The 16,788-nt window shown below is 39.2% G+C and overlaps 1 long non-coding RNA gene across 1 annotated transcript in view; it reads left to right on the top strand.

The window, feature by feature from the left end:
- LOC135306806 (uncharacterized) overlaps positions 1-16,788 on the top strand; it is a 127,849-nt gene that overhangs the window by 109,951 nt on the left and 1,110 nt on the right. The window contains exon 2 of the long non-coding RNA XR_010367577.1: positions 14,821-14,927. This is a non-coding gene — a long non-coding RNA (uncharacterized LOC135306806). The remainder of the gene's footprint in view (positions 1-14,820; positions 14,928-16,788) is intronic.

The raw sequence follows: 16,788 nt of genomic DNA, 5'->3' as shown, positions 1-16,788 counted from the left end.
CCCTGACACATTTTGAACTTTCAATTCAAATGTTAATTTTGGGAAGGAGGGAGTTGTGAGCAAGAGGGACAAGGGAAGACGGAAAAGATAACGGTTTTTTCAAGCACACAGCCTTGCAGAAGGGCTCTTCCAGCCCCTGAGGCTGGCACAGAAATGAACCTGCCCGACACTGACTGCCACATGCAGGAATAACATTGAACAGCTTAGTACACCTAGTGCTCGTGACTTGCTTCATCCCTCTCTCCCTCCACTTTTCCTGTTCTCATAGCTAAAATTGCCTAGAGAAATAATGACCACAAACACCAAAAACTGCCACTAATTTGGGGTAACCAGGCTGAGCAATTTACACTGTGATTAGTCAGAGCAGCTCAGCATTATAGGACCTGTTCTCCACTCAGTGCCTTCTGTCTCCCTCTTTCTAGGCTGTGCTGGTACACATTTAAGTACAGGAGCAATCTTTGCCAAGACAAGGATAGGAAATACTTTGGCCTTCCTTGTGTCTCTGTGCTGTCTCCCCATTGAGCAGCAGACCCAGTTTTTCCCAGAAGTTCTCTTGAAACTATTATATCTGTTGAATCCCTTCCTATTGCTCTGGACATCCTTTGCTAGTTTTTTCTCCACCTGGGATTTACCCTTGCCAAAGCAGTGCTTTCATATTCATGCTGCTTATCTCTTTCTTCCCCCACTTATTGAGTGTTCTGTCTTTGCATTTCATTTCAGTTATTTAGAAGCCCCTTACTTGGGCAACTAACCTTCTGAAGGAATTCTCAGTCTTTCCCCAGAATTAAATGGTTTCTTCTTAAACTCTTAGTAAGTTTTCTGTAGATGTCTCCTGGCAAACCTTTCACTCCGATGGTTGTTTCACAGCTGATTTCTTTCAGAAAATGAACACAGATGTAGAAATCTTGAACACCTTTTAGGGGCTTGGGGAGATATCTTCTCCATTATATGCGTGCATTTCATTTTGTTCCCTTCAAATTAGTCCCTGATCCTTTTTCTTCTCCCCATGTCTTTGCTGTTTTCCTAAAATAATGCATTAACACATCTGGTGAGCATGCATAGCTGTTGGAAGAAATTTAATTCAATTCAATTTGATCAGGGTGATTTACTTAAAATCTGTTTCCAAAGCAGAAGATATCACACAGCTTTTATCACAAGTCTCATAGCCTGGCCTGAACACACTTATCAGATAAGCCAAGTGAACAGATGTATGCAGAAAATGCAACTATGGAATTATGCCAGTCTCAAAGGACAGGACAAGTGACATTGGAATCTTTAATGTATTAAAACAGGTTTATTAATGCTGCTGGTTCCCCTACTTTTTGACATTTACCGATAAAGTTTTGCTTACCTTAGTTTTCCTTCACAGAGGAACCAGTCCCATGGCTCTGGGTCACAGAAACTCTTACCATTCCTCATGAGCTCTTTCTGCAGTGCAGGTTGTTTCAGTTGCTATTGTAATGGATTTCTTCATACTACTCTTACCCATTATTTTTCTTCACATTTTTTTCTAATTTCCAACACTGCTAGGTACACAGAATCATCAGGAGTATCTACATTTTATAAGCAACTTCCCTTAGTAAATTAACATCTGACAGTTTTTAGTTCATACAAAACCTATGGTATTAAATAAATGTGCACTCTCTTTCCTAACTTGTTTTTAAAGCAAACTCCACAGAATTGTCAGTACATTAGATTTCAGCATGCCCCTATGTGGGGAGCAGAGCTCTGAGACTGGACCAGAACATTATCCTCTAGAAGAAATCTTTGAAGGTTAAAATAACAGATTATGAAGTTCCTAGAGAATACATGGTGTGTAAATTGCATTTTTCTCATAGCTTGATCAAATTTGGACAGTTTTTTCAGATGGCAGAAGACAGTGACAAGATTTTATTCTGTTCCCAAATGTAAATGACCTCTACAGAGGCTGGGAGGAAAATCATTATTGAAAAAAAGGAAGAGCAGGACTCTTTGCAATCAAACCAGTTTAATGTATTTTCCCTTCACCGTGTTTTCAAAAGAATAATTGTGGTTGAAATTACCCAGTCTGTCAGTTGTGGGTGGGCAGGAATAAAGATGTAATGTTCAAACTTTATGTCCAAATGGTAGCCAAAATTCTGATTAACTGATCATGGAGAATTACACAGCAAATTCATTCTCAGTGCTGTCAGCTGTGCTTGTAGTGGGTGTCACTGCATACCAAGCCATCAGAGGACAACTCCCCTTTCCTCAGTCAAGATATTAAAGAAGTCAGGGTAGTGCACCACTGCTAAGAGTGCCAACCTGGCTAAAAAGTTAAATTATAGGCTGGTTTCTGGAACAGAAATTCAGAGTTAAATTTTCATGGTAACATCTGCCGTAGTCATTTGTATTTCACTGCTGAAGGGACTGCAATAAAATTATTTTGCCTTCCCATCAGTTGATGTTTGAATTAATAAGGTACTGTCCTCATTTAGATCCTGTTCTAAGGCTCACATTCTCATGTAATAAGAAAGATGAATCAACTGAGACTGAGTTGATCAGGATGTGGAACAATGCCTAGCTGGAGCAAATGAATATAGATTCAAAGGACAGCAGTACTGAATGGTTTAAATGAGTTGAGCAGGGATCTGAGGATATTTATCTACTGAAAAACACTGATTTTATTGAAATTTATCCTGCACCAGTAAAGAGCTGAGGTCAACACATGTTCCATTTGAAAATTAATTTGATAAATTTTGCTGTGTAACTCTGGAATTGGGTCTACTTTTGTCACTGGGTCCTTTTCCAGCACAGGCAACCAGCAGGTAGAAGCCTGGAGTGCAGGAGGTTAGAGAGCATCTCTGCACATCAGAAACTTGTGGTTCTGGGGGACAGTCTGGTGGTTTGCATCAGCTTTTCTAGCAGTGGGGTCACATCAGTACTCAAAGTCATTTTCTGACTAACCTGTCAGGATACATTCTCCTCACTGCAGCTTTCTGGTGAAAAGCCCCATTTTGTGACAGAGTTACAGCTGGTTTTGAGGCACCTGGCCTTCAATTTACCTTACCAGTGTTTTCAATAAAGCTGATGTGGAAATAATCCAGAGCTTGATTTTGACACACTAAACAACCAGAGATTTTCTTATCATCTGAAGTGCCTTTTGTTTTGCTTTGCTTTTTTTTTTGTTTTGAAACTTCACTTACAGAAGCTTCATCTCTGCTGAAAGGGAAAACAAAATATAAAACTAGGCAAAATTTGATCAAGTTTTTGGGAGATTTTAATTTTGTGAAAATTGTCATGTCTTTTGTGTCCTTTTATGGAAGGTAAAAATGTTTCAAAATCTGGTAAGTTTTCTTTGGGTAAGGAAATGCTTTCTCTCTAAGGTTTTGTTCTGGTCATGTATTGTGAGGTAACCAAAGCAAACAGAATAAATAATAACGAAAGAAAGACTACAGCTTCCAGACTGCTTTGACATATAATTTGAAAACAGCATCCCTTTTCTTTTGATTTCAGTTGGACTTGGTGACTGCACTGCAATTTTTAAATGCACAATAGAAATATAAGCTTTGCCATGGATTCTAAATGTTCAGGGCACTACAGACTGCTGGCAATTTGCTTGTGGAAACAATTGTTTCCATTTCTGTCTTTCTTCACTTTTTTGTACATGGCAAGACTATTCTTGGTGTTGATAAGAGCCCCTCTCTTTTCCAATGGTGTGAGTCACTTGGACTTTACAAGGTCAGTGTGATCTCCCAAATGTTCTCCAGTTCCATTGCAGCAATCATCTCTCCTGGTCAGAACATGATGTCTCCATCAGTCCAATTTGTTGTCCTCCTCAAGGGTTGACCCTGACCCTGCAAAAAATAAAAAGAAGGGGCAAAGTCCCAACTTCCCAACTGAATGAAGGAAATCTGGTTTGAAGTTTCTGATTCAGTATTTTTAGCAGAATCTGTCATTATTTTTAATTATATCCAATCTTCCAGCAGTTTCAAAAAGTGTCACATACATGCAGTGCAAAGCTACTGCTATGGAACTCTGTGTACAATATAACATTTCTGAGAGAAATACTGATTTTTCAAAGAACATGAAAAATAGGAAAACATTTTCACATGACCTTGGCCTTGTGCAAAAATGGCCTAATGGTCATATCTTGTCTTATACTTGTCTGGAGGCCTTTGTGGATCTTTCCTAAAGACCATAACATCAGCTGCAATATGGAAGTATTTAGCAGTTCTCTGTAGATTTAGGTTGCTCTTTCATTTTTATGTAAGTTTTTTTCCCTGTGTGAATTGAGATGCATTCTGAGGCATTATGGGATAGTTTAGCCATCTGAAACTAACTTTAACATCACAAAATCAAATGTTTATCTCCCACTTGGGTACTGTTTATTTTGACATCCTACTTAGGGACTTCTGTGCAAAGGGCAAGTAGAGACTAAAGACTAAAGAAAACAAATCTAATGAGACTGAGTAGTAAAGTACTTGAGCCTTCACTAGGTTCCTCAGGCTGCATTTGTGATGGATTTAGGATGATCTAAGTAGGCAGTTGTAATCCTACCCTGTTCTCAGTTTTAAACCTCCTGAAGTTGTGGAAACAAAATTTGGGTTTGGACTGCAGGGAAGCCTTCCATGCTACTTCATAAAGCTGACAGGAGGAAAGGTCTCTGGTCAGTTCAGAGATGTGAGCTATGACTGCAGAGAAGTGGCTGCATATTTTTCTTTCCCTTGGTTATTATGTAGAATAAGCCCGTGTCTTGTTCTTTATATCTAATGTAACATCAACACTAGTAAAAATACTTCAGTTGCATTATTTCCAAACACGGTTTTCATAAATTAGCCTTCTAAACTCGTAAATGGAAATGTAATCAGGAGGCTATTGTGCTTTTTGGTACAGCAAGTCAGCCATAAATGCCATTAGAGTTCATGATGCTCATGAGTCCTGAAGACAATTCCTGCATTAACAAAAGTAATTTGTGTTTGTGTCCCCAATGACATAAACAAAAAGTTGTTGTTATGGTGGGTGAAATGTGCATTTCAAACCTTTGTGCTGTAGTGCTCTCAGTACCTTGGGTGAGATACTGCAGCCATAGACCAGGACCCCACAGACATCCTCTAAAGAGGCAGAAAGGGTGGCAGAGGGTCCTGAGAGCAGAACTGCTGTGGATGCTGAGACTGTGCTTAATCTCTGCCTAATCTCAGCATCTGTTCTCCTCCTGTCAATGGAGGCTGCAACATAAAATACTATTGTGGCATGTAAAGGAATGAAACCTTTTGTAGAATGGAGTAAGATGAACTTTAACACTGAGTTCTGGGTCACTTCATTGATCTTTCAACATGGAATTAACAGGGAATATATTTCTTCATGTAGGCTTGTCTCTGGAGAGCATGGTTGTGGAAGACTAGTCAAATTAATGGAGGACAGGATATAAATCCAGTGATTAATCCTTTTTGGATGTTAAATCAATAACTCCGGTTGTGCAGATTAAATTCTTTGCATCACTTAAGGCTTTATTTTATAGTATAAAAAGAACGTAAATAAAGAAATGAAAATTAAAAAGTGAAGCTTCTTGTAAAAGTTTCAAAGGAAAATGTCTATTTTCAAAGTTGAATGTGAAGTACAAGCAATTTATGTTGACCAAATAAAAAAAGAACAACTGCAAGTTATTTAAAAATTTAGCTTCAATTTAAAGATGAAAAGATGGATATAATGAAATTTTAAATCTGTTGATACCATTTTACACCCTGGCATACGTTCTGCTATTAAACCAATGTCACCCCCTGAACTAAACAGAAACAGCAGAAAGAAATGTGAGCAGAGGATGGAAAAAACACCTGAGATTTTTTTTTAATTTAGTGCTGAAACCAGCATTACTAACGGGAGGAAATAACAATCTTCTCCACCCTTTCTGCCTTTCTTGCAAGGCTTTGAGACCACAGCCTCCACCAAAATTATCAGTCAGCCTTTGGTCAAGGTTTTACTGAAGGCTGGAGAAATTAAGTGTGCCATAAAAAAAGTAATGTTTTCCACCTGGAAGATTATTTATTTCCCCACTGCTGCTACATCTGAAATGTGCTCTTTCTCTTCTTGACTCTGTTTCCTTTCTTCCTTCTTTGCATTTTACTAAAGAAAAGAATCTACTGTGAAGTCTGGCTGTGCTGCTCTGAGCCTGTGACCAGGAAGGCATCTCTGTCTGAAACAAGCTGTTAGTGATGTGTGTTTGCCCAGGCAGCTCTAGGGATGTTCACCAACCCTTGTTTCTCTTACACAGACACTTCATGCCATGGTCTGCAGAATCAGAAGCAGCACATTTATCTTTGTTTTTCTTTCTTCCTCACTCTCTGGTCTTAATTGTTTCCAGGAAATCATATTCATACTCATAAGAGAAATCAACAGAAGAAGCTTCTGTTAGCTCATTTCAAGTAACAATGACTTGCAAGAGGGCAATTAAGGCCACCTCCATTACCAACAGAAAGACACTCCAGGAGGCAGCATCACAAAAAATTTCTCTGTACCTAAATAGAAAAGAAAAAAGAGCTTGTGTTAAAGTTAAAGCTTTCCTTATTTGTTTAAGTGTTTTAACTGTCTGGGTTTTGTTAGTTTGCCAGGGATATTTTTTCTGTTGCTTAAATTCTGTTGCTAGTAAAAAAAGCATTTGCCACAGACCTAAGCTGACCAAGGTTTCAACTCAGTGTTCAACCTTATTTAAAGGAAGAAATATTTTATTCACACTTGATTCTTTTTTTTTTTTCCTACTAAAAGTAGTGCATTAATTGACTCTGCGGGATCACAGCGGGAGTTTGGAGGGTTTAACCTTGATTAAGGTGGTTTTGTAGTTTCAGCAAGATGCCTGTGGTTTGGAGCATCCCCTAACTGTAAAGCAGAATGTTACCCTCAAAAGAGTAAATTTGCTCTTGTAACTGCTGGCACTATGTTAAAGTAGTACCAACATGACCTCTCAAAGAGATCTAAAGAAGGAATCTGGATGTCCTCAGCAGGTGAAGGTTGTGGATTAAGCCAGTGCATAACTAAACACCACACAACTGCTCACTCCACCTCCTCCAGCCTCCCTGGGACAGGGAGGGAACCAGAAAAGTAAAAGTAAGAAAGCTCCAGGGTTGAGATAAGAACAGTTTAAAAATTGAATAATAATAATAATAATAACAAAGCCAATAATTTTAATTAAAAAGAAAATAACAGCAAGAGGTTGAAATAAAATTCAAGAAAAACAAGTGATGCAAATGCAAAACAATTGCTCATTACCAACCAGCTGATACCCAGTCAGTTCTTGAGCATCCACCCCCAGCCAGCTTTTCCCCATGCTGAGCATGGTGCCACATGGTCTGGAATATCCCTCGGGCCAGCTGGGGTCAGCTGTCCTGAGTGTCCCCTCCCAGCTCCTTGTGTCCCCCCAAACTCCCTACTGGCAGGACAGAGAAGCTGACAAGTCCTGTGAGTGCTGCTCAGCAACAACTAAAACATCCCTGGCTTATCAACATCATTCTCAAAGCCAATCCAAAACAGAGCACTGGACCAGCTATCAGGAAGAAAATTAACTCTATCCCAGCTGAATCCAGAACACTGGGTAATTGCTTTTTGCCTAAAATTATCCTCAAGAAAATTTAAAGAGCAAAGCAGTTGTACTGCTGAGCTATATGGTGCTATTAGCCAAAAACCCTGTTTATCACCAGTCTGAAAAAACGCCAGCAGAGTCTAAAAGATGTTTTGCAAAAGGACATCATCTGGGCCCTGAAATTTGAATAAAACATTAACAGGCCGAGATTTTTTAAATCCTCCCAATAATTCCCATGATTAAAAATCTATTCCAGACATTGTTGCCATCCATGGGAAATTGTCAACGAGCTTCGCCTTGAGGTGCTATAAATAAAAATCATTAACCTCTAGCTAACATACAAATCACAGGCTTAAGAATTATTATAACTTCTGAGAATTGAAGATGAAAGACATGAAATGAAAAAGCTTTTTGCTGATTTTTTACCCTTAACACTGCAGCTTTGACATACTCTTGCTAGTCCCTGAATTCTTTCCTTTCCTGTCTCCTTCCTTTGTATTTTGGCTTGCTCTCTCATTAGAAATAACCACCCTGTAATGATTTCAACTCTATTTCTTCTTTCACTGAATGTCAGGTTGTGACAGATGCATGTGTTTCTAACCTGAGCCTTGAGGATGTAGAAATTTCATGCAAATGCCCTTAATTACATGCAGCACATTTGAATAGCAAACTCCTTGGCAAAGCAATGCTCTCCCAGCCCATCTTTGCCACAGAGGCTTTCAGACTGGGAGAAATCAAACCTTTTATCTGTACCCAGCTGTGCTGCAGACACTAAATGACCACTGAATTCAGAGGTAGCTCTCTTTGTTCTGAAGACAGTTTATTACAGCTCTGTTCTGGCTGCATGTGTCCCCCTATTCCTACTGTAAGAAATGCCCTGTTTTATGCATGTGTCATCTTCACAGTAGTTCTGATGGCAATGGTGTCACTCCATGTCAGCAGGCAAAAACTGCTTTTGGTCAGGATGTTCTAAGTGGAAAGGCCATCCAGCACACAGGGAGTTAGCAGTTTCATGGTTACCAAATTCTCATGCCTGACTATTTTTTCATCCACTAAGCTCAGCCTTATACTTCCTGTCAAGTGGTTTTTTCGTCCGTAAAAACCGAGCCCTTTTTTCTTGTGAATTTTTTTTCTGGGTCCTCCCCAAGATTGGGAATGAGAATGAGAAAAATATCATATGAGTTAATCCTTTTTATGGTGGTTTTGCCTGCATCTACCAGATGGATCTTGTTTTTCCAAAGCACAGAGCTAAAATTTGGGAATCTGATTGAGTGAATCAGACAAGCTTGATGCAAAGAGCCAAGAAATGTAGAATCAAAATACCTTGGTATGTTTTGCTTGAAAAAAGAAGTGTTTAAATTTTCACCAATATTTTTTCATTGAAAATTCAGAAGAATATTTTGGAATTTGGGAGATTTTGTTGTTTTGTTGGGTTTTTTTTCTGGTGAAGTACCATTTTCTAATTGTCTATAATGAATGTCTATAAAGCACTTTTAAACTTTAGTTATTCAGATATGATATGTCATTGCCAAGTACCTTCAGACACATCTATGTTACTATGTCATCTCAGGGCAGAAGTGTGCTTTTGAAGTAAATTCTATTTATCATACTTTTGTTCCTACAGCAGAGAATTTTGGGAGATGCAAATAGCTTGGGACCCTGTCTGATATAAATCTGACATTAAAAAATCACATAAATGACATAAAAACCAAAATGAGCCCAGTGATATTTGGTCCTCAGCACCAGCCATTTTGCTTTACAGATTCATTGCCAGTGGCATGAATATAAGCACAGACATTATTCAGACCAATTACATTTCATAGTTTGCATCCAAATTGCATCAATAACCACCAATGTGACGTTTTGTCCAGGCTACCCTTATCTTTCAAGTTCACCAAACCTGTCCAGCAGTTTCACAGCATGATTTCTCATGTGATTTCCCATGTCTGGGTTCCCATACAGGAATTCTTTCAGAGTTTCAGTGCCTCATCTCTGGTTCTGATTCTGGCTGGAGCCCAGAAATTCGTAAGGAATATGAAATGAGGAGGAAAGCTCCATCAGGATGAAACAATGCATGGAGGTTAAAGCCATTCACACACAGGTTAGGACTGTGTCCTTGCAGATTCCTTTACAGAAGTACAATTACTTGAAGGAGAATTGGCATAGATCTGGAATGTCTATCTTTGTTCCATTCTTTGTTAATTAGAGCACCATGCTGTAAGTTGTACAGGCTTTTCTTGCCATTAACAGGCACTGCCCATTTCATCTTTGACTCTGCATGTCTGCAATGTGTTCTATCCCACAGCTTAGAATAAGAACAGGATGTTTCTGCTGGATTTTTTTAAGCTGTTTGTAAAGTCCATGTGGTTTAAAGGACAGAACAATGCAGCAGAACTAGTGCAGGATATACACATGAAGAATATCACAAAAAGACTGAGAAAGGTTTACATTTGTAGCATCTTGGCTTGTTTTCTCTTGCCTTACTCTTTCTGTTTCTCCTTTCATTTGCTTATGCTCTCATTTAGATCAGTCCCAGAGGTAAATGCTTGTGTGCCATCATATGTGCAGCTCTCACAGCACAGATAGATGCTTTCAATCCCTGACTGCACCCAGCAGACCACAACATTTTACACTCAGGTCTGACATATTAAACTGCTATGGTGCAATTCCTCCGTGATGTGATGAGGAATACTCACTGCCACCTCTGCAGCACCTGCTCTGACCTGCTGTCTGGAGCAGCTCATCCTGCTATATCAACTAAATTGGGCATCCTGGGACACAAGTCTCCCAAGCCCAGTGCCTAATATGTGGCTGAGTGTATGGCTCTTCTGTATCTCGTTAGTGGTTCTGGGCACAGAGGAAGCATTTTCTGAAGATGTATCATTAGTTCATTGCCCATTAGTGGCCTGCCTTATGTGTAAATGTCTCTGGACAGTCCCATGTGTTTAATCTGCTTCCTTTATCATTCAAAGTTATTATCTCTGGCCCAGGATTCATTTTGCTGTGGTTACACTCAAGCATAAGAGTTTTTCCCATGACCCTTGTTTTGGATTTAAGGCATTGGAAAGACCTCAGCATTTCTAAAATATTGTTACCAAATCAAGTCAGAAAAGCAACCAGAACTATAGATGGGAGGTTGCAGAATAATAGTTCATGTTAGCCAAGCAAACAGGAAACCCTGAAATACACATACAGTATTTTTAAATCAGATTAGATGTGATGACTTTTCATGTAGGGGACTCACGTTCTCTTTAGATTAAGTAGATTTTCATAGGTATCATAAAAAATTTGAACTAATATGTTAGTGTGCTGACAAGTTTATTTAATTTCTCAAAAGACAAGAAATTCCTTATTAAGGCCTGCAGAGGCCTTTAGATCTCTGATTTAGAGAGATGCATGGAAGATATTTTTTTACAACTACAGCTGTAAGAAGAAATGATCTCTGAAACAAAATTATGGGTGTCATGACTTGTCATGACTTGAATAAGCAAGGAAACCACTGGTCTTGTTCTGCCTCAGCTATTTTTATGCTAAAGGTATTTATGCTACTTTTATGCTGATTTTATTCAAGTCCATTGATCTTTTAGTGCTGCCATAGGTATGACTCCTTTCATGCTGCAAATGCCCTAGCAAGTATTTGCATTATAGTTTAAAAGCCAGAATCTTTTAAGACAGAGGGAAGATCAAGAAAATCACTAGTTCTGTAGTGATAAATTGAATGCTGTCATGTTGTTGAAGAAAAAAAACAGAAATACAAGATTTCTCTTATGACACCATCAGCTTTTTAAGGCTGTCTTTCCAAATAAAGGACTTCAGCAATGGGCTAGCTGTCTCTGCAAATGCATCAGGAGAACCTCCCTGTTGCCAAAAAATGAAGGTGTTGATATGATTCCAAAATCTAGATAAGGAAATTAAATGATCACTTTTAAAAAAAAAAAAAAAGTCATGGTCAACTAGGAACAACAAGATCAACAAGATTATTTCACCTTTTTATTGTGTATTAGCAGGATAGTGGAAGGAATAGAGCCAGCTCTTGCCTTTCAGTAGTGTGTTCATCATTTCCAGATGTCAGGTGCTAATTCCCTAAAACGTGTCAGCTTCATCACTTGAAGCTGTCTGGAATTTGCTGACCATCTTCCTCTGCAGCTGAGGACCTGGAGGATTTAGTCCCTTCTCTTTGCTTTTCTGACTGTCACTTGCTGCTCAAAATAAATTGTGATATTTCATGGTAGTTAGGGCTCCCTCCCACCAAACTGCCCATTGAGCTGCAGGAAGAACTTGCTTATATGGTTAGTTTGGTATTTCTTTCTTTATGACAACATGTGGCAAGTTGTCCAAAATTGGAATTTGTCCCTGGACATGACGAATGCCCCCTAGATTTTTGTGGAAATGTTGAAAGTGTTGTGGCTCCTTGCACATCTCCATCACCATGATCCCTCTGCCCTGCCAGCTGCTGCCTCTGGAGCTCCTCAGAGGAGCCATTCCCCTGGTGCTGTGTATCTCCAATGTTCCTTCTGGCTTTGTTTGCAAAATTGTCCAGTTTTTGCATGTTCAAATATCAACCCAAATGCCTGTTGGCACAGGTAGGCTGTTTACCTCATCGTTCTAAGGCTGGCTCGGTCCCTTCAGGGCTGATGGTGAAGCAGCAGTGCCTGGCTGTATCAGGCCATGAGTGATGTTTGCACAGGGACAGGCTCACAGCTCCACGGAGTCTTGGTGTTTTTCCATTTCCCAAGGCAAGATCTAAGGCTTCTCCCAGAGCAGGGTCACATTTGTCTTCAGGCTACTCTAATGCAAACAGGAATCTTTTGAGGAGAAAGAAAGGTGAATAAAAAATCCACTTCAAAATGAAGACAAGCAACAATCTTCCTGCAAGAACTTTTGAAAAAAATAAACACTTCTTCGTACCTGAACTCCTGATCTCAACAGGCAGCAATGCTTTAGAAGCATCTTCGCTACACTGTTTAAAGGAAATAATTCAGCAGGAAAATTTTGGCAAAGCTAGACAGTGTCTGAAACAGAACATTTTCAGTAGATAATACTAATGGAAAAATCAGAACTCCAGCATTTCCAAGAGTAAAGTTGCATTATGTTTGTCAGGAAAACTATGGTAGTCTCTTTTTCTGTCTCTATCCATTTTTGAAGGCACATGAAAATGTCTTTCTAGATCAGATTATTTTCACTCTTTTTGTTTCTTTTCAGACAAAAAATGTTCTCTCTGATGTCTTCAGGTTTTTCAGAGAACACTAATTGGCTTCCATTGTAAGAAAATAACTCTCTAGAAGAAAAAATAGTGTCTGTTGTTCCTTTACATCAATTTTATGTTTCTTGGTTGCGTCAGCACAGAGGATGACTGATTCTGCTTTTTGAGAAAGGGTATGGTTCCTGCCTAATTTTTTATTTACTCATTATTACTGAAGGTAGATATTAAATAAATAGAGGAAGTTGAAAAGATTTTAGTTGGGGACTGTACTCCTTTTTATTTCCTTTGCTCTGAAATAAATTGGGTTTATAATCTTTTTTGTCTCCTTCAGGCTTAGTTTATTTCACTAGTCACAAAAAGGAAACAGGAAGGAGAATGGGCCCCACATGTAGACAATAGGAACATGGAAGTTCATGTGTGTAGCAAGATACATTTCTTAAACCTTTGACTTGAACCATTCAGAGCATGTTTGCAGAGCAAACGCCACCTAAAAACAGTGGTTGGGAAGGATGTTAACCAGCATTTTTGTTGTTTTAAATTATTCTTAGAGGAATTTGTCTTCCCGTTTATGATAGGGGCTTCCTCTACCTACAAAGTGCAGTGCTGAAATGCTACTGCAGACCCAGAGAGGCCCTGAGCTGTGTCAGCTCAGCCCCAACTCCTCCTAGACTGAGTAGCTTCAATTAGGTACCAGAGGACACAGTCTTGGCATTCCCAAGAACTAGAACATTTTCTACAGCCAGTTTACTATTTGGATAGTAAGAGAATCATAATTTTTCTACATAACTCGTAATACACAATCTCTATTTAAACCCCAGGTGGCCAAACAATGGTTTGTGGGCTTGGATCACCAGGTCAGCTGTGGCTCTGTTTTAGAATTTTAGCACCCAAAAGGCTGTAAGCTATGCAATCTGTCACAGTGGTGTGGGGACAGCAAGTGTCAACTCAGCAACACAGTCTGAACCTTCAGACTTGCATTACTTTGATTGTTTAGGACACGCTAAAGTTAATGGGGGTGTATTTCTTACTTAATTTTTTCTGGGTCTCTCTAGTAATTCTCATAGTTCCATGTTTTAGAGCTGATTCTTATTCTCAGATTTTTGATACCACTCTCCAAGGACTTTTGGAGAATATCTCTAAATGCAGCCACTCAAATAGCACCATTCTTTCAGAAAAATTGGCAAAGAGTACTGAACTTTGGATGCTTTTACAGATACTGTGGATGCCTTTTGTGCCTCTTTCTGCATTTTGCATTAGTGAGCAGACAAAGGGGACTTGACATGCAAGCAAGGAAAGGACCTGCTTTATCCATTCATCGGTTCAGGGTCAAAACTTCAGGTGTCATAAACTGGAGTGGTTCTGACAAAATTACCTGATTTTTTCACACTAGTCTCAGTGAATGTTTTTTGATTTGCATTTGGTGAATATTTGGCCCTACTTTTGTAGAACTGCCAGCTCCAGAGGAACTCAAAGATTCCCCAATTTTTTGCGTTTCTAGGAGCGCACCTGAAAGGAGTTGAAAAAAGAGACCAAGGTACTTCTAGAGTGCTCACATTTCTAAATCCCATACAAGCTGATGGCTTATTTGGCCATGTGCTGATGAATTATGAAATTTGGGTTCCATTCTATTTAGCAAACTGATACAGATGTGTCCTTGCAGCTGAGAATTGTCACCAAGCTTTTCTCCATGCAGGACCAACATGAAATCAGCTCTGTTGTGACACTGGAATGCCAAGTCTGTCAAAACAAGGGAATTTCTAAACCACAAGATAGCACTGGTTCATTCAATGTCTGAGAATGATGAAGGTATTTTCAGCAAAGGAAGATGACAGATTGCAGCCATGTCACCAGCTATTCCAATCAGTCACCACTTGTGCTCTAGGGTCGACATTCAGAGGAAGGATTTATTCCTGAACTAACCTGGTGTTCACTTCATACCCTAAAACACAAAATTAGATAAACTTTTAATTTTATCCCAGGTATCATAACTGCCCCTATCCAATCCTTTTATCTTTGTTGTGACATTTTCATATCTCATTTTTCTACCAGTAACCTCAGAATAATGCAGATGATTTTCGTGTTCCAGGTGTATGGCCATATAGAAGCCTTGTGACCAGCTGAATTATTAGACAGCACACCACAAAAACCTTGTTCATCATCTCTCTAGAGGCAGAAATTTGCTTTATGACAAAGGTAATTATTAGACTTTATCTTCAGTTCAGTAGAGTATCAGAAATACCATGAAGTGCATTTGTGGCTCTGCTATTCTTAACATTTTATGTAGGGTGAATAAAAGGACAAAGTTCCAAGCAAACCATAATTTTGTAATTACATACACACAAATTACTAACATCCTTGAACATCAGAAGCATTAATGCAGTGAGAAGTTCTCAGCATAATTTCCTTTAAAAACAAAACCTGTATTGAACCTTTGTAATTTTGAAGACAATAGTGAAAATGAAGAGAGATGTAAATCAAATAAGTATCATATGGAACATCCTTGGGAAATCATCTTAATCACTTGGAATAAATCCTCAGGCACACACTCTATGCTGGGTGATTGAGATAGGCAAGAGCAATTACTGTTGAAGAAGTGGATCAGAAAATTGTTGTTTCATAGGTCAGTCTGAAAAGACCAAAAATATAGCTGGAAAAAAACCCCATTACAGAACAGAAAAATAGTATCACTTGTTTTAGTACAAAGTTTTGGCAAATTTAATTCAGGTTAAATGAGCAACAGACTACATGAAAGGGAGTTAAATTGGAGGGAGTTAAAACCAAATAAGCAAACAAACAAAAACCCAAATAAGTAACACAAGCTAAAAAACCCAGGCCAACTCTGTAAATGTTCCTGATAGTGCAGCATTTAACATCAAAGTATCTTCCTCAGGCTACTGAGAATAGCAGTATCAGCTGGATATTTTATAATGAGCCTAGACAAAGAAGAATAATTAATAGATACTAAAAGGCTAAATGACCTGCATAACTACAAGCAAAATAACATTTTGATATTCTTTTTTTCTCATCTAAATTGACTACTTTTTTGAAAACATTGCTCCTGTTTGGGAAAAAAGACATTATTTCTCCTGGTTTGCAGAAAGGTTTTGAGCACAGTGTTGTAAATTCTTTAAAGGCCCAGTCAAGGCAGGGGAATATCTGGTGGAGAAAGCCATGTGATCTCCCTTGTGGTGTCCCTCATCCATCTTCCCTTGTGCTTTTGTTTCTGTGGAGCTCTGCCAAAGTACACAAATTGGGTTTTTCTCTGTGTAAAGCACTGAGAGATCCTTGGATAATTCCTCTCTGTACCTATAAAGAAGGTCTAAATGATTCAGGAGGCTGTCTTACCAGACTCCTGAAGTCCTTTGACACCTTGGCAATATCCTGTTTTCTCATGTCCAGTGTCTGCCTAGAAGATTTGATTGCTAGCAAATCTTGCAAGGCTTGATTTCTACTTTGACAGAATATGTTGCCTTTGTGCACAGGTGCTGTTCAGCAGTGGCTGAAGGACACTCAGCCTGAGAAACCTTGTGCTGCTGAGCAGATATCATATTATATGGAATATCCCTTTGGTCAGTTTGGATCAGCTGTCCTGGCTGTGTCCCCTCCCATGATGGGGGCAGTGCTGGAGAGACAGTGCTGGTGCTGTGCCAGCACTGCTCAGTAGTAGCTGAAACACTGGTGTGTTATCAACACCTTTCCATCTACTGATACAAAAGCACAGCTCCAAGGCTGCCTTGGGAAGCTCAGCTCCTCTCAGTCAGGCCCAATACCCCTGTCATGGGGAGCTGACAGCAAACAGACAAATTGGAATCATGGAAAAAACTTGAGTGCAGAATTGGGCCAGGGTGCCGAGGAAGAAAACTCTGTTAGAAGCACTGTTTGCTAGAGAGAGATCCTCAGCAGGAGTAAATGAGGGAAGGGACTGTATTATCAGTGTTTAACAATAACTTGATATATGGCATGGAACAGGCTTATTCAGAGTATTCAGCTTTTGAGACCATTTACATGACATTTCTACAGCCATACCTAAGCTGTTAAAAGGAGTAGAAATAAC

This window comes from Passer domesticus, chromosome 8 (genome assembly GCF_036417665.1).
Source record: "Passer domesticus isolate bPasDom1 chromosome 8, bPasDom1.hap1, whole genome shotgun sequence".
Lineage (NCBI taxonomy): Eukaryota > Metazoa > Chordata > Aves > Passeriformes > Passeridae > Passer > Passer domesticus.
This window is presented reverse-complemented; position numbering and strand designations above follow the sequence as displayed.